The sequence below is a fragment of the Amia ocellicauda genome, unplaced genomic scaffold (genome assembly GCF_036373705.1).
Source record: "Amia ocellicauda isolate fAmiCal2 unplaced genomic scaffold, fAmiCal2.hap1 HAP1_SCAFFOLD_33, whole genome shotgun sequence".
NCBI classification, from domain to species: Eukaryota; Metazoa; Chordata; class Actinopteri; order Amiiformes; family Amiidae; genus Amia; species Amia ocellicauda.
Genome location: NW_027102898.1, coordinates 1,107,798 through 1,132,367, shown reverse-complemented (window position 1 = coordinate 1,132,367; position 24,570 = coordinate 1,107,798). Strand labels below are relative to the sequence as shown.

The window sequence follows — 24,570 nt, the reverse complement described above, 5'->3', positions numbered from 1 at the left end:
GTGCAGGCTGGTGGTGGTGGTGTAATGGTGTGGGGGATGTCTTCTTGGCACACTTTAGGCCCCTTAGTGCCAATTGGGCATCGTTTAAATGCTACGGCCTACCTGAGCATTGTTTCTGACCATGTCCATCCCTTTTTGACCACCATGTACCCATCCTCTGATGGCTACTTCCAGCAGGATAATGCACCATGTCACAAAGGTCGAATCATTTCAAATTGGTTTCATGAACATGACAATGAGTTCACTGTACTAAACTGGCCCCCACAGTCACCAGATCTCAACCCAATAGAGCATCTTTGGGATGTGGTGGAACGGGAGCTTCGTGCCCTGGATGTGCATCCCACAAATCTCCATCAACTGCAAGATGCTATCCTATCAATATGGGCCAACATTTCTAAAGAATGCTTTCAGCACCTTGTTGAAGCAATGCCACGTAGAATTAAAGCAGTTCTGAAGGCGAAAGGGGGTCAAACACAGTATTAGTATGGTGTTCCTAATAATCCTTTAGGTGAGTTCATCGTAGCTCTTAATACTCTCTTTCTGTCTGGAGGAGATATAATTGAAGTATTGTACACGTACCCGGCTACTTTCAACACCCATTGCTGCACTGATATTTTTCCCTCCATTTTTCTTTATCCATTTTTTTTTTGCTGGAAGTTCCGTCAATAGCCGTCAGCCTTTAAGAGACATCATGCAGCCAGGCCTCTTGGCTTGCGGCCACACCGTCCTGAACGCGCCCAATCTCATCAGATCTCGGAAGCTAAACGGGGCAAGGGCTCGTCAGTACTTGGATGGGTGACCTCCTGGAGATATCAGGTGCTGCAAGTTATTTCGTCTCCTGGGTAACTTTATCGTAGCTCTAAATACTCTCTTTCAGTCTGGAGGAGATATTATTGAAGAATTCTACACGTACCCGGCTACTTTCAACACCCTTTGCTGCACTGATATTTTTCCCTCCATTTTCCATTTTTTTTTTTTTTTTTTTTGCTGAAAGTATTGTCAATACCCGCCAGCCTTTAAGAGACATCATGCAGCCAGGCCTCTTGGCTTGCGGCCACACCGTCCTGAACGCGCCCGATCTCATCAGATCTCGGAAGCTAACGGGGCAGGACCTGGTCAGTACTTGAATGTGAGACCTCCTGGAAATACCAGGTGCTGCAAGCTTTTACGTCTCCTGGGTAACTTTATCGTAGCTCTTAATACTCTCTTTCAGTCTGCAGGAGATATAATTGAAGAATTGTACACGTACCCGGCTACTTTCAACACCCTTTCCTGCACTGATATTTTTCCCTCCATTTTTCTATTTTTTTTTTTTTTTTTTTGCTGGAAATTCCGTCAATACCCGCCAGCCTTTAAGAGACATCATGCAGCCAGGCATCTCGGCTTGCGGCCACACCATCCTGAACGCGCCCGATCTCGTCAGATCTCGGAAGCTAAACGTGGCAGGACCTGGTCAGTACATGAATGTGAGACCTCCTGGAAATACCTGGTGCTGCAAGCTTTTACGTCTCCTGGGTAACTTTATCGTAGCTCTTAATACTCTCTATCTGTCTGGAGGAGATATAATTGAAGTATTGTACACGTACCCAGCTACTGTCAACACCATTTGCTGCACTGATATTTTTCCATCCATTTTTCTTTTTTTTTTTTTTTTTTGCTGGAAGTTCCGTCAATACCCGCCAACCTTTAAGAGACATCATGCAGCCAGGCCTTTCGGCTTGTGGACACACCGTCCTGAATGCGCCCGATCTCGTCAGATCTCAGAAGTTAAACGGGGCAGGGCCTGGTCAGTACTTGGATGGGAGACCTCCTAGAAATACCAGGTGCTGCAAGCTTTTTACGTCTCCTGGGTAACTTCATCGTAGCTCTTAATACTCTCTTTTTGTCTCCAGGAGATATAATTGAAGAATTGTACACGTACCCGGCTACTTTCAACACCCTTTCCTGCACTGATATTTTTCCCTCCATTTTTCTATTTTTTTTTATTTTTTTTTGCTGGAAATTCCCTCAATACCCGCCAGCCTTTAAGAGACATCATGCAGCCAGGCATCTCGGCTTGCGGCCACACCATCCTGAACTCGCCCGATCTCGTCAGATCTTGGAAGCTAAACGGGGCAGGACCTGGTCAGTACATGAATGTGAGACCTCCTGGAAATACCTCGTGCTGCAAGCTTTTACGTCTCCTGGGTAACTTTATCGTAGCTCTTAATACTCTCTATCTGTCTGGAGGAGATATAATTGAAGAATTGTACACCTACCCGGCTACCTTCAACACGCTTTGCTGCACTGATATTTTTCCCTCCATTTTTCTTTTTTCTATTGTTTCTTGCTGGAAGTTCCATCAATACCCTCCAGCCTTTAAGAGACATCATGCAGCCAGGCCTCTTGGCTTGAGGCCACACCGTCCTGAAGACGCAAGATCTCGTCAGATCTCGGAAGAAAAACTGGGCAGGGTCTGGTCAGTAATTGGATGGGTGACCTCCTGGAAATACCAGGTGCTGAAAGCTTTTTACATCTCCTGGGTAACTTCAGCGTAGCTCTTAATACTCTCATTCAGTCTGGAGGAGATATAATTGAAGAATTGTACATGTACCCGGCTACTTTCAACACCCTGTTCTGCACTGATATTTTTCCCTCCATTTTTCTATTTATTTATTTTTTATTTTTTGCTGGAAGTTCCGTCAATACCCGCCAGCCTTTAAGAGACATCATGCAGCCCGGCCTCTTGGCTTGCGGCCACACCGTCCTGAATGCGCCCGATCTCGTCAGATCTTGGAAGCTAAACGGGGCAGGGCCTGGTCAGTACTTGGATGGGAGACCTCCTAGAAATACCAGGTGCTGCAAGCTTTTTACGTCTCCTGGGTAACTTCATCGTAGCTCTTAATACTCTCTTTCTGTCTCCAGGAGATATAATTGAAGAATTGTACACGTACCAGGCTACTTTCAACACCCTTTGCTGCACTGGTATATTTCCCTCTATTTTTCTTTTTTTTTTTTGCTGGCAGTTCCGTCAATACCCGCCAGCCTTTAAGAGACATCATGCAGCCAGGCATCTCGGCTTGCAGCCACACCATCCTGAACGCGCCCGATCTCGTCATATCTCGGAAGCTAAACGGGGCAGGACCTGGTCAGTACATGAATGTGTGACCTCCTGGAAATACCTAGTGCTGCAAGCTTTTACGTCTCCTGGGTAACTTTATCGTAGCTCTTAATACTCTCTCTCTGTCTGGAGGAGATATAATTGAAGTATTGTACACGTATCCAGCTACTGTCAACACCCTTTGCTGCACTGATATTTTTCCATCCATTTTTCTTTTTTCTTTTTTTATTTTATTTTTTTGCTGGAAGTTCCGTCAATTCCTCGCCAACCTTTAAGAGACATCATGCAGCCAGGGCTTTTGGCTTGTGGACACACCGTCCTGAATGCGCCCGATCTCGTCAGATCTCGGAAGCTAAACGGTGCAGGACCTGGTCAGTACTTGGATGGGAGACCTCCTAGAAATACCAGGTGCTGCAAGCCTTTTACGTCTCCTGGGTAACTTCATCGTAGCTCTTAATTCTCTCTTTCTGTCTCCAGGAGATATAACTGAAGAATTGTACACGTACCCGTCTACTTTCAACACCCTTTGCTGCACTGGTATATTTCCCTCTATTTTTCTTTTTCTTTTTTGCTGGCAGTTCCGTCAATACCCGCCAGCCTTTAAGAGACATCATGCAGCCAGACATCTCGGCTTGCGGCCACACCGTCCTGAACGCGCCCGATCTTGTCAGATCTCGGAAGCTAAACGGGGCAGGACCTGGTCAGTACTTAAATGTGAGACCTCCTGGAAATACCAGGTGCTGCCAGCTTTTTACGTCTCCTGGGGAACTTCATCGTAGCTCTTAATACTTTCTTTCTGTCTGGAGAAGATATAATTGAAGAATTGTACACGTACCCGGCTACTGTCAACACCCTTTGCTGCACTGGTATTTTTCCCTCTATTTTTCTTTTTTTTTTTTGCTGGCAGTTCCGTCAACACCCGCCAGCCTTTAAGAGACATCATGCAGCCAGGTGTCTCGGCTTGCGGCCACACCATCCTGAACGCGCCCCATCTCATCAGATCTCGGAAGCTAAACGGGGCAGGGCCTGGTCAGTACTTGGATGGGAGACCTCCTAGAAATACCAGGTACTGCAAGCTTTTTACATGTCCTGGGTAACTTCATCGTAGCTCTTAATACTCTCTATCTGTCCGGAGGAGATATAATTGAAGTATTGTACACGTACCCAGCTACTGTCAACACCCTTTGCTGCACTGATATTTTTCCATCCATTTTTTTTTTTTTTTTTTTTTTTTTTTTTTTTTGCTTGAAGTTCTGTCAATACCCGCCAACCTTTAAGAGACATCATGCAGCCAGGCGTCTCGGCTTGTGGCCACACCATCCTGAACTCGACCGATCTCGTCAGATCTTGGAAGCTAAACGGGGCAGGACCTGGTCGGTACATGAATGTGAGACCTCCTGGAAATACCTGGTGCTGCAAGCTTTTACGTCTCCTGGGTAACTTTATCGTAGCTCTTAATACTCTCTATCTGTCTGGAGGAGATATAATTGAAGTATTGTACACGTACCCAGCTACTGTCAACACCCTTTGCTGCACTGATATTTCTCCATCCATTTTTCTTTTTTTTTTTTTTTTTTGCTGGAAGTTCCGTCAATACCCGCCAACCTTTAAGAGACATAATGCAGCCAGGCCTCTCGGCTTGCGGCCACACCGTCCTGAATGCGCCCGATCTCGTCAGATCTCGGAAGCTAAACGGGGCAGGGCCTGGTCAGTACTTGGATGGGAGACCTCCAGGAAATACCTGGTGCTGCAAGCTTTTAACGTCTCCTGGGAAACTTCATCGTAGCTCTTAATACTCTCTATCTGTCTGGAGGTGTTATAATTGAGGAATTGTACATGTACCCGGCTACTTTCAACAGCCTTTGCTGCACTGGTATTTTTCCCTCTATTTTTCTTTTTTTTTTTTTTTTTTTTTTTTTTTTTTTTTGCTGGCAGTTCCGTCAATACCCGCCAACCTTTAAGAGACATCATGCAGCCAGGCCTCTCGGCTTGTGGCCACACCGTCCTGAACGCGCCCGATCTCGTCAGATCTCGGAAGCTAAACGCGGCAGGACCTGGTCAGTACTTGATTGTGAGACCTCCTGGAAATACCTAGTGCTGCAAGCTTTTACGTCTCCTGGGTAACTTTATCGTAGCTCTTAATACTCTCTTTCAGTCTGCAGGAGATATAATTGAAGAATTGTACACGTACCCGGCTACTTTCAACACCCTTTGCTGCACTGGTATTTTTCCCTCTATTTTTCTTTTTTTTTTTTGCTGGCAGTTCCGTCAATACCCGCCAGCCTTTAAGAGACATCATGCAGCCAGACATCTCGGCTTGCGGCCACACCGTCCTGAACGCGCCCGATCTTGTCAGATCTCAGAAGCTAAACGGGGCAGGACCTGGTCAGTACTTAAATGTGAGACCTCCAGGAAATACCAGGTGCTGCCAGCTTTTTACGTCTCCTGGGGAACTTCATCGTAGCTCTTAATACTCTCTTTCTGTCTGGAGAAGATATAATTGAAGAATTGTACACGTACCCGGCTACTTTCAACACCCTTTGCTGCACTGGTATTTTTCCCTCTTTTTTCTTTTTTTTTTTTGCTGGCAGTTCCGTCAATACCCGCCAGCCTTTAAGAGACATCATGCAGCCAGGCCTCTCGGCTTGCGGCCACACCATCCTGAACGCGCCCGATCTCGTCAGATCTCGGATGCTAAACGGGGCAGGACCTGGTCAGTACATGAATGTGAGACCTCCTGGAAATACCTCGTGCTACAAGCTTTTACGTCTCCTGGGTAACTTCATCGTAGCTCTTAATACTCTCTTTCTGTCTGGAGAAGATATAATTGAAGTATTGTACACGTATCCAGCTACTGTCAACACCCTTTGCTGCACTGATATTTTTCCATCCATTTTTCTTTTTTCTTTTTTATTTTTTTTTTTGCTGGAAGTTCTGTCAATACCCGCCAACCTTTAAGAGACATCATGCAGCCAGTTCTTTCGGCTTGTGGACACACCGTCCTGAATGCGCCCGATCTCGTGAGATCTCGGAAGCTAAACAGGGCAGGGCCTGGTCAGTACTTGGATGGGAGACCTCCTAGAAATACCAGGTGCTGCAAGGTTTTTACGTCTCCTGGGTAACTTCATCGTAGCTCTTAATACTCTTTTTCTGTCTCCAGGAGATATAATTGAAGAATTGTACACGTACCCGGCTACTTTCAACACCCTTTGCTGCACTGGTATATTTCCCTCTATTTTTCTTTTTTTTTTTTGCTGGCAGTTCCGTCAATACCCGCCAGCCTTTAAGAGACATCATGCAGCCAGACATCTCGGCTTGCGGCCACACCGTCCTGAACGCGCCCGATCTTGTCAGATCTCGGAAGCTAAACGGGGCAGGACCTGGTCAGTACTTAAATGTGAGACCTCCTGGAAATACCAGGTGCTGCCAGCTTTTTACGTCTCCTGGGTAACTTCATCGTAGCTCTTAATACTCTTTTTCTGTCTCCAGGAGATATAATTGAAGAATTGTACACGTATCCGGCTACTTTCAACACCTTTTCCTGCACTGATATTTTTCCCTCCATTTTTCTTTTTTTTTTTTTTTTTTTTGCTGGAAATTCCGTCAATACCCGCTAGCCTTTAAGAGACATCATGCAGCCAGACATCTCGGCTTGCGGCCACACCATCCTGAACGCGCCCGATCTCGTCAGATCTCGGAAGCTAAACGGGGCAGGGCCTGGTCAGTACTTGGATGGGAGACCTCCTAGAAATACCAGGTGCTGCAAGCTTTTTACGTCTCCTGGGTAACTTCATCGTAGCTCTTAATACTCTCTTTCTGTCTCCAGGAGATATAATTGAAGAATTGTACACGTACCCGGCTACTTTCAACACCCTTTGCTGCACTGGTATATTTCCCTCTATTTTTCTTTTTTTTTTGCTGGCAGTTCCGTCAATACCCGCCAGCCTTTAAGAGACATCATTCAGCCAGGCATCTCGGCTTGCGGCCACACCATCCTGAACGCGCCCGATCTCGTCAGATCTCGGAAGCTAAACGTGGCAGGACCTGGTCAGTACATGAAAGTGAGACCTCCTGGAAATACCTAGTGCTGCAAGCTTTTACGTCTCCTGGGTAACTTTATCGTAGCTCTTATTACTCTCTCTCTGTCTGGAGGAGATATAATTGAAGTATTGTACACGTATCCAGCTACTGTCAACACCCTTTGCTGCACTGATATTTTTCCATCCATTTTTCTTTTTTCTTTTTTTCTTTTTTTTTTTTGCTGGAAGTTCCGTCAATACCCGCCAACCTTTAAGAGACATCATGCAGCCAGGCCTTTCGGCTTGTGGCCACACCATCCTGAATGCGCCCGATCTCGGAAGCTAAAAGGGGCAGGGCCTGGTCAGTACTTGGATGGGAGACCTCCTAGAAATACCAGGTGCTGCAAGCTTTTTACGTCTCCTGGGTAACTTCATCGTAGCTCTTAATACTCTCTTTCTGTCTCCAGGAGATATAATTGAAGAATTGTACACGTACCTGGCTACTTTCAACACCCTTTGCTGCACTGGTATATTTCCCTCTATTTTTCTTTTTTTTTTTGCTGGCAGTTCCGTCAATACCCGCCAGCCTTTAAGAGACATTATGCAGCCAGGCATCTCGGCTTGCGGCCACACCATCCTGAACGCCCCCGATCTCGTCAGATCTCGGAAGCTATATGGGGCAGGGCCTGGTCAGTACTTGCATGGGAGACCTCCTAGAAATACCAGGTGCTGCAAGCTTTTTACGACTCCTGGGTAACTTCATCGTAGCTCTTAATACTCTCTTTCTGTCTCCAGGAGATATAATTGAAGAATTGTACACGTACCCGGCTACTTTCAACACCCTTTGCTGCACTGATATTTTTCCCTCCATTTTTCTTTTTTCTTTTTTTTTTTGCTGGCAGTTCCGTCAATACCCGCCAGCCTTTAAGAGACATCATGCAGCCAGGCATCTCGGCTTGCGGCCACACCATCCTGAACGCGCCCGATCTCGTCAGATCTCGGAAGCTAAACGGGGTAGGACCTGGTCAGTACATGAAAGTGAGACCTCCTGGAAATACCTAGTGCTGCAAGCTTTTTCGTCTCCTGGGTAACTTTATCGTAGCTTTTAATACTCTCTCTCTGTCTGGAGGAGATATAATTGAAGTATTGTACACGTATCCAGCTACTGTCAACACCCTTTGCTGCACTGATATTTTTCCATCCATTTTTCTTTTTTGTTTTTTTCTTTTTTTTTTTTGCTGGAAGTTCCGTCAATACCCGCCAACCTTTAAGAGACATCATGCAGCCAGGCCTTTCGGCTTGCGGCCACACCATCCTGAACGCGCCCGATCTCGTCAGATCTCGGAAGCTAAACGGGGCAGGGCCTGGTCAGTACTTGGATGGGAGACCTCCTAGAAATACCAGGTGCTGCAAGCTTTTTACGTCTCCTGGGTAACTTCATCGTAGCTCTTAATACTCTCTTTCTGTCTCCAGGAGATATAATTGAAGAATTGTACACGTACCCGGCTACTTTCAACACCCTGTCCTGCACTGATATTTTTCCCTCCATTTTTCTATTTATTTATTTTTTATTTTTTGCTGGAAGTTCCGTCAATACCCGCCAGCCTTTAAGAGACATCATGCAGCCAGGCCTCTTGGCTTCCGGCCGTACCGTCCTGAACACGCCCGATCTCGTCAGATCACGGAAGCTAAACGGGGCAGGGCCTGGTCAGTACTTGGATGGGAGACCTCCTGGAAATACCAGGTGCTACAAGCTTTTTACGTCTCCTGGGAAACTTCATCGTAGCTCTTAATACTCTCTATCTGTCTGGAGGAGATATAATTGAAGTATTGTACACGTACCCGGCTACTTTCAACAGCCTTTGCTGCACTGATATTTTTCCCTCCATTTTCCTTTTTTTTTTTTTTTTTTTTTTTGCTGGAAGTTCCGTCAATACCCGCCAGCCTTTAAGAGACATCATGCAGCCAGGCCTCTTGGCTTGCGGCCACACCGTCCTGAACGCGCCCGATCTCGTCAGATCTCGGAAGCTAACGGGGCAGGGCCTGGTCAGTACTTGGATGGGTGACCTCCTGGAAATACCAGGTGCTGCAAGCTTTTTACGTCTCCTGGGTAACTTCATCATAGCTCTTAATACTCTCTTTCAGTCTGTAGGAGATATTATTGAAGAATTGTACACGTACCCGGCTACTTTCAAAACCCTTTGCTGCACTGATATTTTTCCCTCCATTTTTCTTTTTTCTTTTTTTTTTTGCTGGAAGTTCCGTCAATACCCGCCAGCCTTAAAGAGACATCATGCAGCCGGGCCTCTCGGCTTTCGGCCACACCGTCCTAAACGCGCATGATATCGTCAGATCTCGGAAGCTAAACGGGGCAGGACCTGGTCAGTACATGAATGTGATACCTCCTGGAAATACCTGGTGCTGCAAGCTTTTACGTCTCCTGGGTAACTTTATCGTAGCTCTTAATACTCTCTATCTGTCTGGAGGAGATATAATTGAAGTATTGTACACGTACCCAGCTACTGTCAACACCATTTGCTGCACTGATATTTTTCCATCCATTTTTCTTTTTTTTTTTTTTTTTTGCTGGAAGTTCCGTCAATACCCGCCAACCTTTAAGAGACATCATGCAGCCAGGCCTCTCGGCTTGCGGCCACACCATCCTAAACGCGCCCGATCTCGTCAGATCTCGGAAGCTAAACGGGGCAGGACCTGGTCTGTACATGAAAGTGAGACCTCCTGGAAATACCTAGTGCTGCAAGCTTTTACGTCTCCTGGGTAACTTTATCGTAGCTCTTAATACTCTCTCTCTGTCTGGAGGAGATATAATTGAAGTATTGTACACGTATCCAGCTATTGTCAACACCCTTTGCTGCACTGATATTTTTCCATCCATTTTTCTTTTTTCTTTTTTTCTTTTTTTTTTTTGCTGGAAGTTCCGTCAATACCCGCCAACCTTTAAGAGACATCATGCAGCCAGGCCTTTCGGCTTGTGGCCACACCATCCTGAACGCGCCCGATCTCGTCAGATCTCGGAAGCTAAACGGGGCAGGGCCTGGTCAGTACTTGGATGGGAGACCTCCTGGAAGTACCAGGTGCTGCAAGCTTTTACGTCTCCTGGGTAACTTTATCGTAGCTCTTAATACTCTCTTTCTGTCTCCAGGAGATATAATTGAAGAATTGTACACGTACCCGGCTACTGTCAACACCCTTTGCTGCACTGATATTTTTCCATCCATTTTTCTTTTTTCTTTTTTTTATTTTTATTTTTTGCTGGAAGTTCCGTCAATACCCGCCAACCTTTAAGAGACATCATGCAGCCAGGCCTTTTGGCTTGTGGCCACACCGTCCAGAATGCGCCCGATCTCGTCAGATCTCGGAAGCTAAACGGGGCAGGGCCTGGTCAGTACTTGGATGGGAGACCTCCTAGAAATACCAGGTGCTGCAAGCTTTTTACGTCTCCTGGGTAACTTCATCGTAGCTCTTAATACTCTCTTTCTGTCTCCAGGAGATATAATTGAAGAATTGTACACGTACCCGGCTACTTTCAACACCCTTTGCTGCACTGGTATATTTCCCTCTATTTTTCTTTTTTTTTTGCTGGCAGTTCCGTCAATACCCGCCAGCCTTTAAGAGACATCATGCAGCCAGGCATCTCGGCTTGCGGCCACACCATCCTGAACGCGCCCGATCTCGTCAGATCTCGGAAGCTAAACGCGGCAGGACCTGGTCAGTACATGAAAGTGAGACCTCCTGGAAATACCTAGTGCTGCAAGCTTTTACGTCTCCTGGGTAACTTTATCGTAGCTCTTATTACTCTCTCTCTGTCTGGAGGAGATATAATTGAAGTATTGTACACGTATCCAGCTACTGTCAACACCCTTTGCTGCACTGATGTTTTTCCATCCATTTTTCTTTTTTCTTTTTTTCTTTTTTTTTTTTCCTGGAAGTTCCGTCAATACCCGCCAACCTTTAAGAGACATCATGCAGCCAGGCCTTTCGGCTTGTGGCCACACCATCCTGAATGCGCCCGATCTCGTCAGATCTCGGAAGCTAAACGGGGCAGGGCCTGGTCAGTACTTGGATGGGAGACCTCCTAGAAATACCAGGTGCTGCAAGCTTTTTACGTCTCCTGGGTAACTTCATCGTAGCTCTTAATACTCTCTTTCTGTCTCCAGGAGATATAATTGAAGAATTGTACACGTACCCGGCTACTTTCAACACCCTTTGCTGCACTGGTATATTTCCCTCTATTTTTCTTTTTTTTTTTGCTGGCAGTTCCGTCAATACCCGCCAGCCTTTAAGAGACATTATGCAGCCAGGCATCTCGGCTTGCGGCCACACCATCCTGAACGCCCCCGATCTCGTCAGATCTCGGAAGCTATATGGGGCAGGGCCTGGTCAGTACTTGCATGGGAGACCTCCTAGAAATACCTGGTGCTGCAAGCTTTTTACGTCTCCTGGGTAACTTCATCGTAGCTCTTAATACTCTCTTTCTGTCTGGAGGAGATATAATTGAAGTATTGTACACGTACCCAGCTACTGTCAACACCCTTTGCTGCACTGATATTTTTCCATCCATTTTTCTTTTTTTTTTTTTTTTTGCTGGAAGTTCCGTCAATACCCGCCAACCTTTAAGAGACATCATGCAGCCAGGCCTTTTGACTTGTGGCCAAACCGTCCTGAATGCGCCCGATCTCGTCAGATCTCGGAAGCTAAACGGGGCAGGGCCTGGTCAGTACTTGGATGGGAGACCTCCTAGAAATACCAGGTGCTGTAAGCTTTTTACGTCTCCTGGGTAACTTCATCGTAGCTCTTAATACTCTCTTTCTGTCTCCAGGAGATATAATTGAAGAATTGTACACGTACCCGGCTACTTTCAACACCTTTTCCTGCACTGATATTTTTCCCTCCATTTTTCTTTTTTTTTTTTTTTTTTTTGCTGGAAATTCCGTCAATACCCGCTAGCCTTTAAGAGACATCATGCAGCCAGACATCATGGCTTGCGGCCACACCATCCTGAACGCGCCCGATCTCGTCAGATCTCGGAAGCTAAACGGGGCAGGGCCTGGTCAGTACTTGGATGGGAGACCTCCTAGAAATACCAGGTGCTGCAAGCTTTTTACGTCTCCTGGGTAACTTCATCGTAGCTCTTAATACTCTCTTTCTGTCTCCAGGAGATATAATTGAAGAATTGTACACGTACCCGGCTACTTTCAACACCCTTTGCTGCACTGGTATATTTCCCTTTATTTTTCTTTTTTTTCTGCTGGCAGTTCCGTCAATACCCGCCAGCCTTTAAGAGACATCATGCAGCCAGGCATCTCGGCTTGCGGCCACACCATCCTGAACGCGCCCGATCTCGTCAGATCTCGGAAGCTAAACGGGGCAGGGCCTGGTCAGTACTTGGATGGGAGATCTCCTAGAAATACCAGGTGCTGCAAGCTTTTTACGACTCCTGGGTAACTTCATCGTAGCTCTTAATACTCTCTTTCTGTCTCCAGGAGATATAATTGAAGAATTGTACACGTACCCGGCTACTGTCAACACCCTTTGCTGCACTGATATTTTTCCATCCATTTTTCTTTTTTCTTTTTTTTATTTTTTTTTTTTGCTGGAAGTTCCGTCAATACCCGCCAACCTTTAAGAGACATCATGCAGCCAAGCCTTTCAGCTTGTGGCCACACCGTCCTGAATGCGCCCGATCTCGTCAGATCTCGGAAGCTAAACGGGGCAGGGCCTGGTCAGTACTTGGATGGGAGACCTCCTAGAAATACCAGGTGCTGCAAGCTTTTTACGTCTCCTGGGTAACTTCATCGTAGCTCTTAATACTCTCTTTCTGTCTCCAGGAGATATAATTGAAGAATTGTACACGTACCCGGCTACTTTCAACACCTTTTGCTGCACTGGTATATTTCCCTCTATTTTTCTTTTTTTTTGCTGGCAGTTCCGTCAATACCCGCCAGCCTTTAAGAGACATCATGCAGCCAGGCATCTCGGCTTGCGGCCACACCATCCTGAACGCGCCCGATCTCGTCAGATCTCGGAAGCTAAACGCGGCAGGACCTGGTCAGTACATGAAAGTGAGACCTCCTGGAAATACCTAGTGCTGCAAGCTTTTACGTCTCCTGGGTAACTTTATCGTAGCTCTTATTACTCTCTCTCTGTCTGGAGGAGATATAATTGAAGTATTGTACACGTATCCAGCTACTGTCAACACCCTTTGCTGCACTGATATTTTTCCATCCATTTTTCTTTTTACTTTTTTTCTTTTTTTTTTTTGCTGGAAGTTCCGTCAATACCCGCCAACCTTTAAGAGACATCATGCAGCCAGGCCTTTCGGCTTGTGGCCACACCATCCTGAATGCGCCCGATCTCGTCAGATCTCGGAAGCTAAACGGGGCAGGGCCTGGTCAGTACTTGGATGGGATACCTCCTAGAAATACCAGGTGCTGCAAGCTTTTTACGTCTCCTGGGTAACTTCATCGTAGCTCTTAATACTCTCTTTCTGTCTCCAGGAGATATAATTGAAGAATTGTACACGTACCCGGCTACTTTCAACACCCTTTGCTGCACTGGTATATTTCCCTCTATTTTTCTTTTTTTTTTTGCTGGCAGTTCCGTCAATACCCGCCAGCCTTTAAGAGACATCATGCAGCCAGGCATCTCGGCTTGCGGCCACACCATCCTGAACGCGCCCGATCTCGTCAGATCTTGGAAGCTAAACGGGGTTGGACCTGGTCAGTACATGAAAGTGAGACCTCCTGGAAATACCTAGTGCTGCAAGCTTTTTCGTCTCCTGGGTAACTTTATCGTAGCTCTTAATACTCTCTCTCTGTCTGGAGGAGATATAATTGAAGTATTGTACACGTATCCAGCTACTGTCAACACCCTTTGCTGCACTGATATTTTTCCATCCATTTTTCTTTTTTGTTTTTTTCTTTTTTTTTTTTGCTGGAAGTTCCGTCAATACCCGCCAACCTTTAAGAGACATCATGCAGCCAGGCCTTTCGGCTTGCGGCCACACCATCCTGAACGCGCCCGATCTCGTTAGATCTCGGAAGCTAAACGGGGCAGGGCCTGGTCAGTACTTGGATGGGAGACCTCCTAGAAATACCAGGTGCTGCAAGCTTTTTACGTCTCCTGGGTAACTTCATCGTAGCTCTTAATACTCTCTTTCTGTCTCCAGGAGATATAATTGAAGAATTGTACACGTACCCGGCTACTTTCAACACCCTTTGCTGCACTGGTATATTTCCCTTTATTTTTCTTTTTTTTCTGCTGGCAGTTCCGTCAATACCCGCCAACCTTTAAGAGACATCATGCAGCCAGGCCTTTTGACTTGTGGCCACACCGTCCTGAATGCGCCCGATCTCGTCAGATCTCGGAAGCTAAACGGGGCAGGGCCTGGTCAGTACTTGGATGGGAGACCTCCTAGAAATACCAGGTGCTGTAAGCTTTTTACGTCTCCTGGGTAACTTCATCGTAGCTCTTAATACTCTCTATCTGTCTCCAGGAGATATAATTGAAGAATTGTACACGTACCCGGCTACTTTCAACACCTTTTCCTGCACTGATATTTTTCCCTCCATTTTTCTTTTTTTTTTTTTTTTTTTGCTGGAAATTCCGTCAATACCCGCTAGCCTTTAAGAGACATCATGCAGCCAGACATCTCGGCTTGCGGCCACACCATCCTGAATGCGCCCGATCTCGTCAGATCTCGGAAGCTAAACGGGGCAGGGCCTGGTCAGTACTTGGATGGGAGACCTCCTAGAAATACCAGGTGGTGCAAGCTTTTTACGTCTCCTGGGTAACTTCATCGTAGCTCTTAATACTCTCTTTCTGTCTCCAGGAGATATAATTGAAGAATTGTACACGTACCCGGCTACTTTCAACACCCTTTGCTGCACTGGTATATTTCCCTTTATTTTTCTTTTTTTTCTGCTGGCAGTTCCGTCAATACCCGCCAGCCTTTAAGAGACATCATGCAGCCAGGCATCTCGGCTTGCGGCCACACCATCCTGAACGCGCCCGATCTCGTCAGATCTCGGAAGCTAAACGGGGCAGGACCTGGTCTGTACATGAATGTGAGACCTCCTGGAAATACCTGGTGCTGCAAGCTTTTACGTCTCCTGGGTAACTTTATCGTAGCTCTTAATACTCTCTATCTGTCTGGAGGAGATTTAATTGAAGTATTGTACACGTACCCAGCTACTGTCAACACCCTTTGCTGCACTGATATTTTTCCATCCATTTTTTTTTTTTTTTTTTGCTGGAAGTTCCGTCAATACCCGCCAACCTTTAAGAGACATCATCCAGCCAGGCCTTTCGGCTTGTGGCCACACCGTCCTGAATGCGCTCGATCTCGTCAGATCTCGGAAGCTAAACGGGGCAGGGCCTGGTCAGTACTTGGATGGGAGACCTCCTAGAAAAACCAGGTGCTGCAAGCTTTTTACGTCTCCTGGGTAACTTCATCGTAGCTCTTAATACTCTCTTTCTGTCTCCAGGAGATATAATTGAAGAATTGTACATGTACCCGGCTACTTTCAACACCCTGTCCTGCACTGATATTTTTCCCTCCATTTTTCTATTTATTTATTTTTTATTTTTTGCTGGAAGTTCCGTCAATACCCGCCAGCCTTTAAGAGACATCATGCAGCCAGGCCTCTTGGCTTGCGGCCACACCGTCCTGAACACGCCCGATCTCATCAGATCTCGGAAGCTAAGCGGGGCAGGGCCTGGTCAGTACTTGGATGGGTGACCTCCTGGAAATACCAGGTGCTGCAAGCTTTTTACGTCTCCTGGGTAACTTCATCATAGCTCTTAATACTCTCTTTCAGTCTGTAGGAGATATTATTGAAGAATTGTACACGTACCCGGCTACTTTCAAAACCCTTTGCTGCACTGATATTTTTCCCTCCATTTTTCTTTTTTCTTTTTTTTTTTGCTGGAAGTTCCGTCAATACCCGCCAGCCTTAAAGAGACATCATGCAGCCGGGCCTCTCGGCTTTCGGCCACACCGTCCTGAATGCGCATGATATCGTCAGATCTCGGAAGCTAAACGGGGCAGGACCTTGTCAGTACTTGAATGTGAGACCTCCTGGAAATACCAGGTGCTGCAAGCTTTTACGTCTCCTGGGTAACTTTATCGTAGCTCTTAATACTCTCTTTCAGTCTGCAGGAGATATAATTGAAGAATTGTACACGTACCCGGCTACTTTCAACACCCTTTGCTGCACTGGTATATTTCCCTCTATTTTTCTTTTTTTTTTTTGCTGGCAGTTCCGTCAATACCCGCCAGCCTTTAAGAGACATCATGCAGCCAGGCATCTCGGCTTGCGGCCACACCATCCTGAACACGCCCGATCTCGTCAGATCTCGGAAGCTAAACGGGGCAGGACCTGGTCAGTACATGAATGTGAAACCTCCTGGAAATACCTAGTGCTACAAGCTTTTACGTCTCCTGGGTAACTTTATCGTAGCTCTTAATACTCTCTCTCTGTCTGGAGGAGATATAATTGAAGTATTGTACACGTATCCAGCTACTGTCAACACCCTTTGCTGCACTGATATTTTTCCATCCATTTTTCTTTTTTCTTTTTTTCTTTTTTTTTTTTGCTGGAAATTCCGTCAATACCCGCCAACCTTTAAGAGACATCATGCAGCCAGGCCTTTCGGCTTGTGGCCACACCGTCCTGAATGCGCCCGATCTCGTTAGATCTCGGAAGCTAAACGGGGCAGGGCCTGGTCAGTACTTGGATGGGAGACCTCCTAGAAATACCAGGTGCTGCAAGCTTTTTACGTCTCCTGGGTAACTTCATCGTAGCTCTTAATACTCTCTTTCTGTCTCCAGGAGATATAATTGAAGAATTGTACACGTACCCGGCTACTTTCAACCCCCGTTGCTGCACTGGTATATTTCCCTCTATTTTTCTTTTTTTTTTTTGCTGGCAGTTCCGTCAATACCCGCCAGCCTTTAAGAGACATCATGCAGCCAGGCCTTTGGACTTGTGGCCACACCGTCCTGAATGCGCCCGATCTCGTCAGATCTCGGAAGCTAAACCGGGCAGGGCCTGGTCAGTACTTGGATGGGAGACCTCCTAGAAATACCAGCTGCTGCAAGCTTTTTACGTCTCCTGGGGAACTTCATCGTAGCTCTTAAAACTCTCTTTCTGTCTCCAGGAGATATAATTGAAGAATTGTACACGTACCCGGCTACTTTCAACACCCTTTGCTGCACTGGTATATTTCCCTCTATTTTTCTTTTTTTTTTTTGCTGGCAGTTCCGTCAATACCCGCCAGCCTTTAAGAGACATCATGCAGCCAGGCATCTCGGCTTGCGGCCACACCATCCTGAACGCGCCCGATCTCGTCAGATCTCGGAAGCTAAACGGGGCAGGACCTGGTCAGTACATGAATGTGAGACCTCCTTGAAATACCTCGTGCTGCAAGCTTTTACGTCTCCTGGGTAACTTTATCGTAGCTCTTAATACTCTCTATCTGTCTGGAGGAGATATAATTGAAGAATTGTACATGTACCCGGCTACTTTCAACACCCTTTGCTGCACTGATATTTTTCCCTCCCTTTTTCTATTTTTTTTTTTTTTTTTTTTTGCTGGAAGTTCCGTCAATACTTGCCAGCCTTTAAGAGACATCATGCAGCCAGGTCTCTTGGCTTGCGGCCACACCGTCCTGAACGCGCCTGATCTCATCATATCTCGGAAACTAAACGGGGCAGGGTCTGGCCAGTACTTGGTTGGGTGACCTCCTGGAAATACCTGGTGCTGCAAGCTTTTTACGTCTCCTGGGTAACTTCATCGTAGCTCTTAATACTCTCTTTCAGTCTGGAGGAGATATTATTGAAGAATTGTACACGTACCCGGCTACTTTCAACAGCCTTTGCTGCACTGATATTTCTCCCTCCATTTTTATTTTTATTTTTTATTTTTTCTGGAAGTTCCATCAATATCCGCCAGCCTTTAAGAGACATCATGCAACCAGGCATCTCGGCTTGCGGACACACAGACCTGAACGCGCTTGATCTCGTCAGATCTCGGAAACGAAACGGGGCAGGACCTGGTCAGTACTTGGATGGGAGAACTCCTGGAAATACCAGGTGCTGCCAGCTTTTTACGTCTGCTGGGTAACTTTATCGTAGCTCTTGATACTCTCTTTCAGTCTGGAGGAGATATAATTGAAGTATTGTACACGTACCCGGTTACTTTCAACACCCTTTGCTGCACTGATATTTTTCCCTCCATTTTTCTTTTTTCTTCATTATTTAGCTGGAAGTTCCGTCAATATCCTCCAGCCTTTAAGAGACATCATGCAGCCAGGCCTCTTGGCATGCGGACACATTGTCCTGAATGTGCCCGATCTCATCAGATCTCGGAAGCTAAACGGGGCAGGGCCTGGTCAGTACTTGAATGTGAGAACTCGTGGAAATACCTGGTGCTGCAAGCTTTTTACGTCTCCTGGGTAACTTTATCATAGCTCTTCATTCTCTTTTTCTGTCTGGAGGAGATATAATTGAAGAATTGTACACGTACCCGACTACTTTCAACACCCTTTGCTGCAGTGGTATTTTTCCCTCCATTTTTCTTTTTTCTTTTTTATTTTGCTGGAAGTTCCGTCAATACCCTCCAGCCTTTAAGAGACATCATGCAGCCAGGCCTCTTGGCATGCGGACACATTGTCCTGAACGCGCCCGAACTCATCAGATCTCGGAAGCTAAACGGGGCAGGACCTGGTCAGTACTTGAATGTGAGACCTCCTAGAAAAACCTGGTGCTGCAAGCTTTTACGTCTCCTGGGTAACTTCATCGTAGCTCTTTATACTCTCTTTCTGTCTGGAGGAGATATAATTGAAGTATTGTACACGTACCCGGCTACTTTTAACACCCTTTGCTGCACTGATATTTTTCCCTCCATTTTTCTTTTTTCATTTTTTTTTGCTGGAAGTTCTGTCAATACCCTCCAGCCATTTAGAGACATCATGCAGCCAGGCCTCTTGGCTTGCGGCCACACCGTCCTGAACGCGCCCGATCTCGTCAGACCTTGGAAACTAAACGGGCCAGGGCCTGGTCATTACTTGAATGTGGGACCTCCTGGAAATACCTGGTGCTGCAAGCTTTTACGTCTCCTGGGTAACTTCATCGTAGCTCTTTATACTCTCTTTCTGTCTGGAGGAGATATAATTGAAGTATTGTACACGTACCTGGCTACTTTCAACATCCTTTGCTGCACTGATATTTTTCCCTCCGTTTTTCTTTTTTTTTTTTTTTGCTGGAAGTTCCGTCAATACCCGCCAACCATTAAGAGACATCATGCAGCCAGGCCTCTCGGCTTGTGTCCACACCGTCCTGAACGCGCTTGATCTCGTCAGATCGCGTAAGCTGAACGGGGCAGGTCCTGGTCAGTACTTGGATGGGTGACCTCCTGGAAATACCAGGTGCTGCAAGCTTTATACGTCTCTTGGGTAACTTCATCGTAGCTCGTAATACTCTCTTTCAGTCTGGAGGAGATATAATTGAAGAATTGTACCCGTACCCGGCTACTTTCAACACCCTTTGCTGCACTGATATTTTTCCCTCCATTTTTCTTTTTTCTTTTTTTTTTGCCGGAAGTTCCGTCAATACCCTCCAGCCTTTAAGAGACATCATGCAGCCAGGCTTTTTGGCTTGCGGCCACACCGTCCTGAACGCGCCCGATCTTGTCAGATCTAGGAAGCAAAACATGGCAGGACCTGGTCTGTATTTGGATTGGTGACCTCCTGGAAAAACTAGGTACTGCAAGCTTTTTACGTCTCCTGGGTAACTTCATCGTAGCTCTTAATACTCTCTTTCTGTCAGGAGAAGATACAATTGAAGAAATGTACACGTACCCGGCAACTTTCAACACCCTTTGCTGCACTGATATTTTTCCCTCCATTTTTCTTTTTTCTTTTTTTTTTTGCTGGAAGGTCCGTCAAAACCCGCCCGCCTTTAAGAGACATCATGCTGCCAGGCCTCTCGGCTTGCGGCCATGCCGTCCTGAACACGACCGATCTCATCAGATCTCGGAAGCTAAACAGGGCAGGGCCTGGTCAGTACTTGGATGGGTGACCTCCTGGAAATACCAGGTACTGCAAGCTTTATACGTCTCCTGGGTAACATCATCGTAGATCTTAATACTCTCTTTCTGTCTGGAGGAGATATAATTGAAGAAATGTACACGTACCCGGCTACTTTCAACACCCTTTGCTGAACTGATATTTTTCCCTCCATTTTTCTTTTTTTATTTGCTGGAAGTTCCGTCAACACCCGTCAGCCTTTAAGAGACATCATGCAGCCAGGCCTCTCGGCTTGCGGCTACACCGTCCTGGACCCACCCCGTCTCGTCAGATCTCGGAAGCTAAACGGGGCATGGCCTGGTCAGTACTTGGATGGGAGATCTCCTAGAAATACCAGGTGCTGCAAGCTTTTTACGTCTCCTGGGTAACTTCATCGTAGCTCTTAATACTCTCTTTCTGTCTGGAGGAGATATAATTGAAGAATTGTACACGTTCCCGGCTACTTTCAACACCCTTTCCTGCACTGTTATTTTTCCCTCCATTTTTTTATTTTTTTATTTTTTATTTTTTGCTGGAAATTCCGTCAATACCCGCCAGCCTTTAAGAGACATCATGCAGCCAGGCATCTCGGCTTGCGGCCACACCGTCCTGAACGTGCCCGATCTCGTCAGACCTTGGAAACTAAACGGGCCAGGGCCTGGTTAGTACTTGGATGGGTGACCTCCAGGAAATACCAGGTGATGCAAGCTTTTTACGTCTCCTGGGTAACTTCATCGTAGCTCTTAATACTCTTTATCTGTCTGGAGGAGATATAATTGAAGTATTGTACACTTTGTCTTAGGGACAGTCTGGCTAGCAGTGACTGAGTGGTTGACAGACGACAAGCAATGGAATGTACGTGCTCTGTGATGTCATAGCAGTCAGCTGAGAGAGGCTCGTGATGTCATCACTGAGCTGTCTGTCTGTCTGTCTGTCTGTCTGTCTCTCTCTCTCTCTCTTTCTCTCTCTCTCTCTCTCTCTCTTCCTCTCAATTCAATTCTTTTGTATTGTCAAAGCAATTGGACATACATACATACATATATATATATATATATATATATATATATATATACATACATACATACATCCATACATGCTAGAAAGTCATTACAATGTTATCTTAAAGGCTAACTAAGCAGAACATATATCATTATAGAACAGAGTTCATAGGTCAACACATGGTTTTAGGGAACAGGCACGTAGGTCATACCGTTTGACAATGTCTCCAAGGTTCTCATCGTAAATAACAAACAGAAATCAAACTATCGTCTGGGCTGACCTTCTAGCTTGACCGTATCTTTCTTAAGTATACAAGAGAGAAAAACAGGTGTAAGAAAATAATTTCTAATTTTCCTTCTACACATATATACATACATACATACATATGTAGCGTTATGTTGGGTGTATTTGGATAAGAGCATTTGGGCTCTGAGCTGAAGCACTGATCTAAAGAAGACCTCTCCCCCCCCAAAGTTATCAGATTTCCTTAGCTCATCAGCTTGGAACTGGTTTGCATCAAAGTGACAGTTTTGGGGAGGATGGCACCGAGAAGAGGCCAAATAGTTTGGAATTCTGCTATGAGATGTCTGGAGAAAGGGGCCTGTAGGTGATAAAAACTCTTTGAAGTGGATGAGAGCCGAAATCCCGACATAGAGCTACGAACCCAGGCCAACCGGCATTTCCAAAAGATGGCATGGATTGACATCAGTCATAAATAAAGCCTCCCTCCAATAGGACACTGGGGGCTGAAACCGAAATCCAATCTCAAGAACTCAGGGACCAATCACCTACTGATCTGACAGACTATAAGGAACAGCGGACAGTCTTTCTCTCTCTCTCTCTCTCACCTGAACCAGAAACTCGCTGCCACAGCTCAACCTGTAGCTCTGTTGCCAGAACCGGAATCAGAAACCAACCAAGTCTTTGCCGGCAACAGAAGAGTTAAACTGGGAGAAGGAGATTGAGCGAATAATTATTTTAAAGGACTTTATTAAATAAATAACTTCACAGACCCACCTGATCAGTGGAGTTTTACAGCTGGACAATTGACTAAGTCGACTGAATACGAAAGTGTCAGTCACTTAAATAGCTATTTGAGTCTTAAGAAACTTGACCCTTGGAACAAACAGGGCCCTGCTTTCCTCAAAGACTTCGTCTTCAAGTAACTACGGTGGAACCATGCTTACAAAGAAGATTTTGTGCACAACCTTGGAGCCTTCAAACCAATGGAAAATCTGTTTGGAAAAGACTCTACATTCGCGAAACCCCAACTTCCAGGTGCATCGACTGAGTGGAAGTTCTTGGACAAAGCTGAACCGGACTGCCTTTGTTCCAAACCACACGGACCTCGTGCCGTGTGCTGTTATCTGAGCCCGAAGCCAGAGAGGCCTCTCTGCGACGAAGTTCACATAAGTTTAACAGTTTGGAGTTTGTGATTCATGACATTTGAGAAATCAATTAGAAATGTTAATCTGTGATTCATAACTCTAGAATGTGTAATATCATTTAGTTTTCTTAAATATAAATGTGAGTTGCATTAAACTGTTTTGTTGATAATTTTAGAAATAAAATCTGTCAACGCCGAGAAATATCTTCTCATTCCTGTTTAACTGTTTAGTCTGAAATTGACACAAGTTAATAGACATTAGATTATTGGTGGCCCTGCCTATCCTTAATCATTGAATAATAATCAGTTAAGGGAAATTGTGGTAACAAATAGGATCTTTCTCGGCACCTAAACGTAAATGAGACTGATATATATATAACGAGAAGTTACCTGACATAAATACTAACCTGCGTAGTTATTTAATGTCTGACTAATAATACTAACGAGAGACTCACCTTCGTCTTACTAACCGGTATTGTAGTCAATGTGTTTATAACCTTTTTTGTTTAATGATTTGTGTGTTATCATATGCGATCCCATGGTCTTTGATTTGGTCACGGAAGTGATTTGTCTTTGATTTGTTGATCTAGAGTTGAATTTTAATTAGTTTTTCCCTTTTGTATAATTAGTGTAGTGCTACATTTAGTCTTTGTTTTTGAATAAATTTGACAATTTATATCTTTGGAATTGGTGTCTGCATCCAATTATTACAGAAAATGAGTTCTACAAGATTCCAGGATTCGTGATAAGGTGATACTATAAATTCACTTCTTTAATTGAATTTTATAAGTGTACCTTACGCTACACCTTTGACCACCACGTCTTCCTCCTCCCACTGCTTGACCTCTATTGTGACCTGGATCACCTGCCGGCTCCATGTTATCGCTGTGTTGTTGAGGTGGATAGCACGCATTTCACTCGATACTCGTACCACAATGTGAAATCAATCATCAATAACCAGTTGGCAGTATTGGAAAAGCAATTACAAGGGCCTGCATACATGCAGTAATGTCAAATCTGATGTGGAAGAACAATTCCTTTATCCCTCTGTTCTCCACCAGGGTTGTGCTGATCGCCTCGATTGGCAAGTTTGCAGTGTGAGGAGTGGATCCATGTCGTCGTTCCTAGGCACTTCACAGCTGTGTGGGTGGTCAGGAGCACCTGGTAGGGCCCTGTCCACCTGGGCTGTTGGGAGGACTTTCTCTTGTGTGCTTTGATATACACAGTCATCTTGCTGGAAGGGGTGGTAAACCTGCTGGGATGGTTCAGTCTGGGCGGCTTTCATCTGTGAATGGACAGCTTCGAAAGCACGTGTTAGTCCCATACAAAAAGACAACATAGCATCATCCATCAAGTGGATGTCCATTTCCCTTACAGACAATGGAGGAGTGATGGAGAGTCTCATAAGTCATCCCATAATAATCTCACACGGAGAAAGACCTGTTTTTCTCAATTTGCTGACGATTTCATTGTCATTAGGACTATAGGAAGGGGATCTGGACGTTTGAGTCCTGTTTGTTTGCATATATTAGACAGCTTATTCTTTAATATCCCATTTTGTTTCTCCACTGCTCCAGCTGACTGAGCCTGATGGGGCAGTGAAAATGTTGTTTACCTCGCAGGGCTTTGCATAGTTCCTGCACTATTGTCCCAGTGAAGTGAGTGTTCCTATCACTGGAAATTTCCCTGGAATGCGAAATCTACATATAACATCCCTTAACTGTATTTTTGCTACTTTTACTACTTCAGCCTTCCTACGGGATAGGCTTCAACCCATTTAGAACACCTATATATTATTACAAGTATATATTCATATCCACAACATTTAAGCTCTTGAACACAATCTATTTGCATATTGCAGGATTATGAGCTTGACAAATGTGGCAAGTTCTACAATATTGCTAAGCTGTTACTATAAAACCTGGGGCAAACCAATTTAAAAGACTGATGCACACATCCCCCCTTTGCCCGTGTGG

At 45.5% G+C, this 24,570-nt stretch overlaps 18 non-coding genes and 40 pseudogenes across 18 annotated transcripts; all 58 read left to right on the top strand.

The window, feature by feature from the left end:
- Positions 1-709: 709 nt before the first annotated feature.
- On the top strand, positions 710-828 carry LOC136731397 (uncharacterized; annotated as a pseudogene).
- Positions 829-1,046: 218 nt separating this feature from the next.
- Positions 1,047-1,164, top strand: LOC136732029 (uncharacterized; annotated as a pseudogene).
- Positions 1,165-1,382: 218 nt separating this feature from the next.
- Positions 1,383-1,501, top strand: LOC136731168 (uncharacterized; annotated as a pseudogene).
- Positions 1,502-1,716: 215 nt separating this feature from the next.
- LOC136731907 (uncharacterized) lies at positions 1,717-1,835 on the top strand (annotated as a pseudogene).
- A 219-nt stretch (positions 1,836-2,054) lies between these two features.
- On the top strand, positions 2,055-2,173 carry LOC136731432 (uncharacterized; annotated as a pseudogene).
- Positions 2,174-2,388: 215 nt separating this feature from the next.
- On the top strand, positions 2,389-2,507 carry LOC136731552 (uncharacterized; annotated as a pseudogene).
- Positions 2,508-2,728: 221 nt separating this feature from the next.
- LOC136731629 (5S ribosomal RNA) lies at positions 2,729-2,847 on the top strand. The gene has a single exon (XR_010809621.1). It is a non-coding gene; the product is annotated as a 5S ribosomal RNA (ribosomal RNA).
- A 210-nt stretch (positions 2,848-3,057) lies between these two features.
- Positions 3,058-3,176, top strand: LOC136731404 (uncharacterized; annotated as a pseudogene).
- A 225-nt stretch (positions 3,177-3,401) lies between these two features.
- Positions 3,402-3,520, top strand: LOC136731996 (uncharacterized; annotated as a pseudogene).
- Positions 3,521-3,730: 210 nt separating this feature from the next.
- On the top strand, positions 3,731-3,849 carry LOC136731197 (uncharacterized; annotated as a pseudogene).
- Positions 3,850-4,059: 210 nt separating this feature from the next.
- LOC136731869 (uncharacterized) lies at positions 4,060-4,178 on the top strand (annotated as a pseudogene).
- A 225-nt stretch (positions 4,179-4,403) lies between these two features.
- On the top strand, positions 4,404-4,522 carry LOC136731493 (uncharacterized; annotated as a pseudogene).
- Positions 4,523-4,737: 215 nt separating this feature from the next.
- Positions 4,738-4,856, top strand: LOC136731727 (5S ribosomal RNA). Its single transcript, XR_010809714.1, has one exon. It is a non-coding gene; the product is annotated as a 5S ribosomal RNA (ribosomal RNA).
- Positions 4,857-5,087: 231 nt separating this feature from the next.
- Positions 5,088-5,206, top strand: LOC136731305 (uncharacterized; annotated as a pseudogene).
- A 209-nt stretch (positions 5,207-5,415) lies between these two features.
- LOC136731414 (uncharacterized) lies at positions 5,416-5,534 on the top strand (annotated as a pseudogene).
- A 209-nt stretch (positions 5,535-5,743) lies between these two features.
- On the top strand, positions 5,744-5,862 carry LOC136731449 (uncharacterized; annotated as a pseudogene).
- A 222-nt stretch (positions 5,863-6,084) lies between these two features.
- Positions 6,085-6,203, top strand: LOC136731968 (uncharacterized; annotated as a pseudogene).
- Positions 6,204-6,413: 210 nt separating this feature from the next.
- Positions 6,414-6,532, top strand: LOC136731196 (uncharacterized; annotated as a pseudogene).
- Positions 6,533-6,750: 218 nt separating this feature from the next.
- LOC136731902 (5S ribosomal RNA) lies at positions 6,751-6,869 on the top strand. Its single transcript, XR_010809733.1, has one exon. It is a non-coding gene; the product is annotated as a 5S ribosomal RNA (ribosomal RNA).
- A 208-nt stretch (positions 6,870-7,077) lies between these two features.
- LOC136731415 (uncharacterized) lies at positions 7,078-7,196 on the top strand (annotated as a pseudogene).
- Positions 7,197-7,420: 224 nt separating this feature from the next.
- LOC136731373 (uncharacterized) lies at positions 7,421-7,529 on the top strand (annotated as a pseudogene).
- A 209-nt stretch (positions 7,530-7,738) lies between these two features.
- LOC136731987 (uncharacterized) lies at positions 7,739-7,857 on the top strand (annotated as a pseudogene).
- A 216-nt stretch (positions 7,858-8,073) lies between these two features.
- Positions 8,074-8,192, top strand: LOC136731271 (uncharacterized; annotated as a pseudogene).
- Positions 8,193-8,416: 224 nt separating this feature from the next.
- Positions 8,417-8,535, top strand: LOC136731891 (5S ribosomal RNA). Its single transcript, XR_010809732.1, has one exon. It is a non-coding gene; the product is annotated as a 5S ribosomal RNA (ribosomal RNA).
- Positions 8,536-8,756: 221 nt separating this feature from the next.
- LOC136731124 (uncharacterized) lies at positions 8,757-8,875 on the top strand (annotated as a pseudogene).
- A 221-nt stretch (positions 8,876-9,096) lies between these two features.
- LOC136731627 (5S ribosomal RNA) lies at positions 9,097-9,214 on the top strand. Its single transcript, XR_010809619.1, has one exon. It is a non-coding gene; the product is annotated as a 5S ribosomal RNA (ribosomal RNA).
- Positions 9,215-9,764: 550 nt separating this feature from the next.
- Positions 9,765-9,883, top strand: LOC136731467 (uncharacterized; annotated as a pseudogene).
- A 224-nt stretch (positions 9,884-10,107) lies between these two features.
- LOC136731969 (5S ribosomal RNA) lies at positions 10,108-10,226 on the top strand. Its single transcript, XR_010809739.1, has one exon. It is a non-coding gene; the product is annotated as a 5S ribosomal RNA (ribosomal RNA).
- Positions 10,227-10,451: 225 nt separating this feature from the next.
- On the top strand, positions 10,452-10,570 carry LOC136731643 (5S ribosomal RNA). The gene has a single exon (XR_010809634.1). It is a non-coding gene; the product is annotated as a 5S ribosomal RNA (ribosomal RNA).
- A 208-nt stretch (positions 10,571-10,778) lies between these two features.
- On the top strand, positions 10,779-10,897 carry LOC136731403 (uncharacterized; annotated as a pseudogene).
- A 224-nt stretch (positions 10,898-11,121) lies between these two features.
- Positions 11,122-11,240, top strand: LOC136731139 (5S ribosomal RNA). Its single transcript, XR_010809516.1, has one exon. It is a non-coding gene; the product is annotated as a 5S ribosomal RNA (ribosomal RNA).
- Positions 11,241-11,449: 209 nt separating this feature from the next.
- LOC136731990 (uncharacterized) lies at positions 11,450-11,568 on the top strand (annotated as a pseudogene).
- Positions 11,569-11,783: 215 nt separating this feature from the next.
- Positions 11,784-11,902, top strand: LOC136731814 (uncharacterized; annotated as a pseudogene).
- Positions 11,903-12,120: 218 nt separating this feature from the next.
- On the top strand, positions 12,121-12,239 carry LOC136731878 (5S ribosomal RNA). Its single transcript, XR_010809730.1, has one exon. It is a non-coding gene; the product is annotated as a 5S ribosomal RNA (ribosomal RNA).
- A 208-nt stretch (positions 12,240-12,447) lies between these two features.
- On the top strand, positions 12,448-12,566 carry LOC136731614 (5S ribosomal RNA). Its single transcript, XR_010809606.1, has one exon. It is a non-coding gene; the product is annotated as a 5S ribosomal RNA (ribosomal RNA).
- A 226-nt stretch (positions 12,567-12,792) lies between these two features.
- LOC136731431 (5S ribosomal RNA) lies at positions 12,793-12,911 on the top strand. The gene has a single exon (XR_010809545.1). It is a non-coding gene; the product is annotated as a 5S ribosomal RNA (ribosomal RNA).
- A 207-nt stretch (positions 12,912-13,118) lies between these two features.
- On the top strand, positions 13,119-13,237 carry LOC136731402 (uncharacterized; annotated as a pseudogene).
- A 224-nt stretch (positions 13,238-13,461) lies between these two features.
- On the top strand, positions 13,462-13,580 carry LOC136731628 (5S ribosomal RNA). The gene has a single exon (XR_010809620.1). It is a non-coding gene; the product is annotated as a 5S ribosomal RNA (ribosomal RNA).
- Positions 13,581-13,789: 209 nt separating this feature from the next.
- Positions 13,790-13,908, top strand: LOC136731358 (uncharacterized; annotated as a pseudogene).
- Positions 13,909-14,132: 224 nt separating this feature from the next.
- Positions 14,133-14,251, top strand: LOC136732052 (5S ribosomal RNA). Its single transcript, XR_010809747.1, has one exon. It is a non-coding gene; the product is annotated as a 5S ribosomal RNA (ribosomal RNA).
- Positions 14,252-14,459: 208 nt separating this feature from the next.
- LOC136731791 (uncharacterized) lies at positions 14,460-14,578 on the top strand (annotated as a pseudogene).
- A 217-nt stretch (positions 14,579-14,795) lies between these two features.
- On the top strand, positions 14,796-14,914 carry LOC136731671 (5S ribosomal RNA). The gene has a single exon (XR_010809660.1). It is a non-coding gene; the product is annotated as a 5S ribosomal RNA (ribosomal RNA).
- Positions 14,915-15,122: 208 nt separating this feature from the next.
- LOC136731123 (uncharacterized) lies at positions 15,123-15,241 on the top strand (annotated as a pseudogene).
- A 209-nt stretch (positions 15,242-15,450) lies between these two features.
- LOC136731646 (5S ribosomal RNA) lies at positions 15,451-15,569 on the top strand. Its single transcript, XR_010809637.1, has one exon. It is a non-coding gene; the product is annotated as a 5S ribosomal RNA (ribosomal RNA).
- Positions 15,570-15,790: 221 nt separating this feature from the next.
- LOC136731099 (5S ribosomal RNA) lies at positions 15,791-15,909 on the top strand. Its single transcript, XR_010809512.1, has one exon. It is a non-coding gene; the product is annotated as a 5S ribosomal RNA (ribosomal RNA).
- A 544-nt stretch (positions 15,910-16,453) lies between these two features.
- On the top strand, positions 16,454-16,572 carry LOC136731393 (uncharacterized; annotated as a pseudogene).
- A 224-nt stretch (positions 16,573-16,796) lies between these two features.
- LOC136731603 (5S ribosomal RNA) lies at positions 16,797-16,915 on the top strand. The gene has a single exon (XR_010809596.1). It is a non-coding gene; the product is annotated as a 5S ribosomal RNA (ribosomal RNA).
- Positions 16,916-17,125: 210 nt separating this feature from the next.
- On the top strand, positions 17,126-17,244 carry LOC136731104 (uncharacterized; annotated as a pseudogene).
- A 210-nt stretch (positions 17,245-17,454) lies between these two features.
- LOC136731321 (uncharacterized) lies at positions 17,455-17,573 on the top strand (annotated as a pseudogene).
- Positions 17,574-17,793: 220 nt separating this feature from the next.
- LOC136731184 (uncharacterized) lies at positions 17,794-17,912 on the top strand (annotated as a pseudogene).
- A 551-nt stretch (positions 17,913-18,463) lies between these two features.
- On the top strand, positions 18,464-18,582 carry LOC136731216 (uncharacterized; annotated as a pseudogene).
- A 216-nt stretch (positions 18,583-18,798) lies between these two features.
- On the top strand, positions 18,799-18,917 carry LOC136731479 (uncharacterized; annotated as a pseudogene).
- A 214-nt stretch (positions 18,918-19,131) lies between these two features.
- LOC136731375 (uncharacterized) lies at positions 19,132-19,250 on the top strand (annotated as a pseudogene).
- A 212-nt stretch (positions 19,251-19,462) lies between these two features.
- LOC136731435 (uncharacterized) lies at positions 19,463-19,581 on the top strand (annotated as a pseudogene).
- A 215-nt stretch (positions 19,582-19,796) lies between these two features.
- On the top strand, positions 19,797-19,915 carry LOC136731532 (uncharacterized; annotated as a pseudogene).
- A 216-nt stretch (positions 19,916-20,131) lies between these two features.
- Positions 20,132-20,250, top strand: LOC136731537 (5S ribosomal RNA). Its single transcript, XR_010809555.1, has one exon. It is a non-coding gene; the product is annotated as a 5S ribosomal RNA (ribosomal RNA).
- A 209-nt stretch (positions 20,251-20,459) lies between these two features.
- LOC136731364 (uncharacterized) lies at positions 20,460-20,578 on the top strand (annotated as a pseudogene).
- A 221-nt stretch (positions 20,579-20,799) lies between these two features.
- LOC136731930 (uncharacterized) lies at positions 20,800-20,918 on the top strand (annotated as a pseudogene).
- Positions 20,919-24,570: the final 3,652 nt, after the last annotated feature.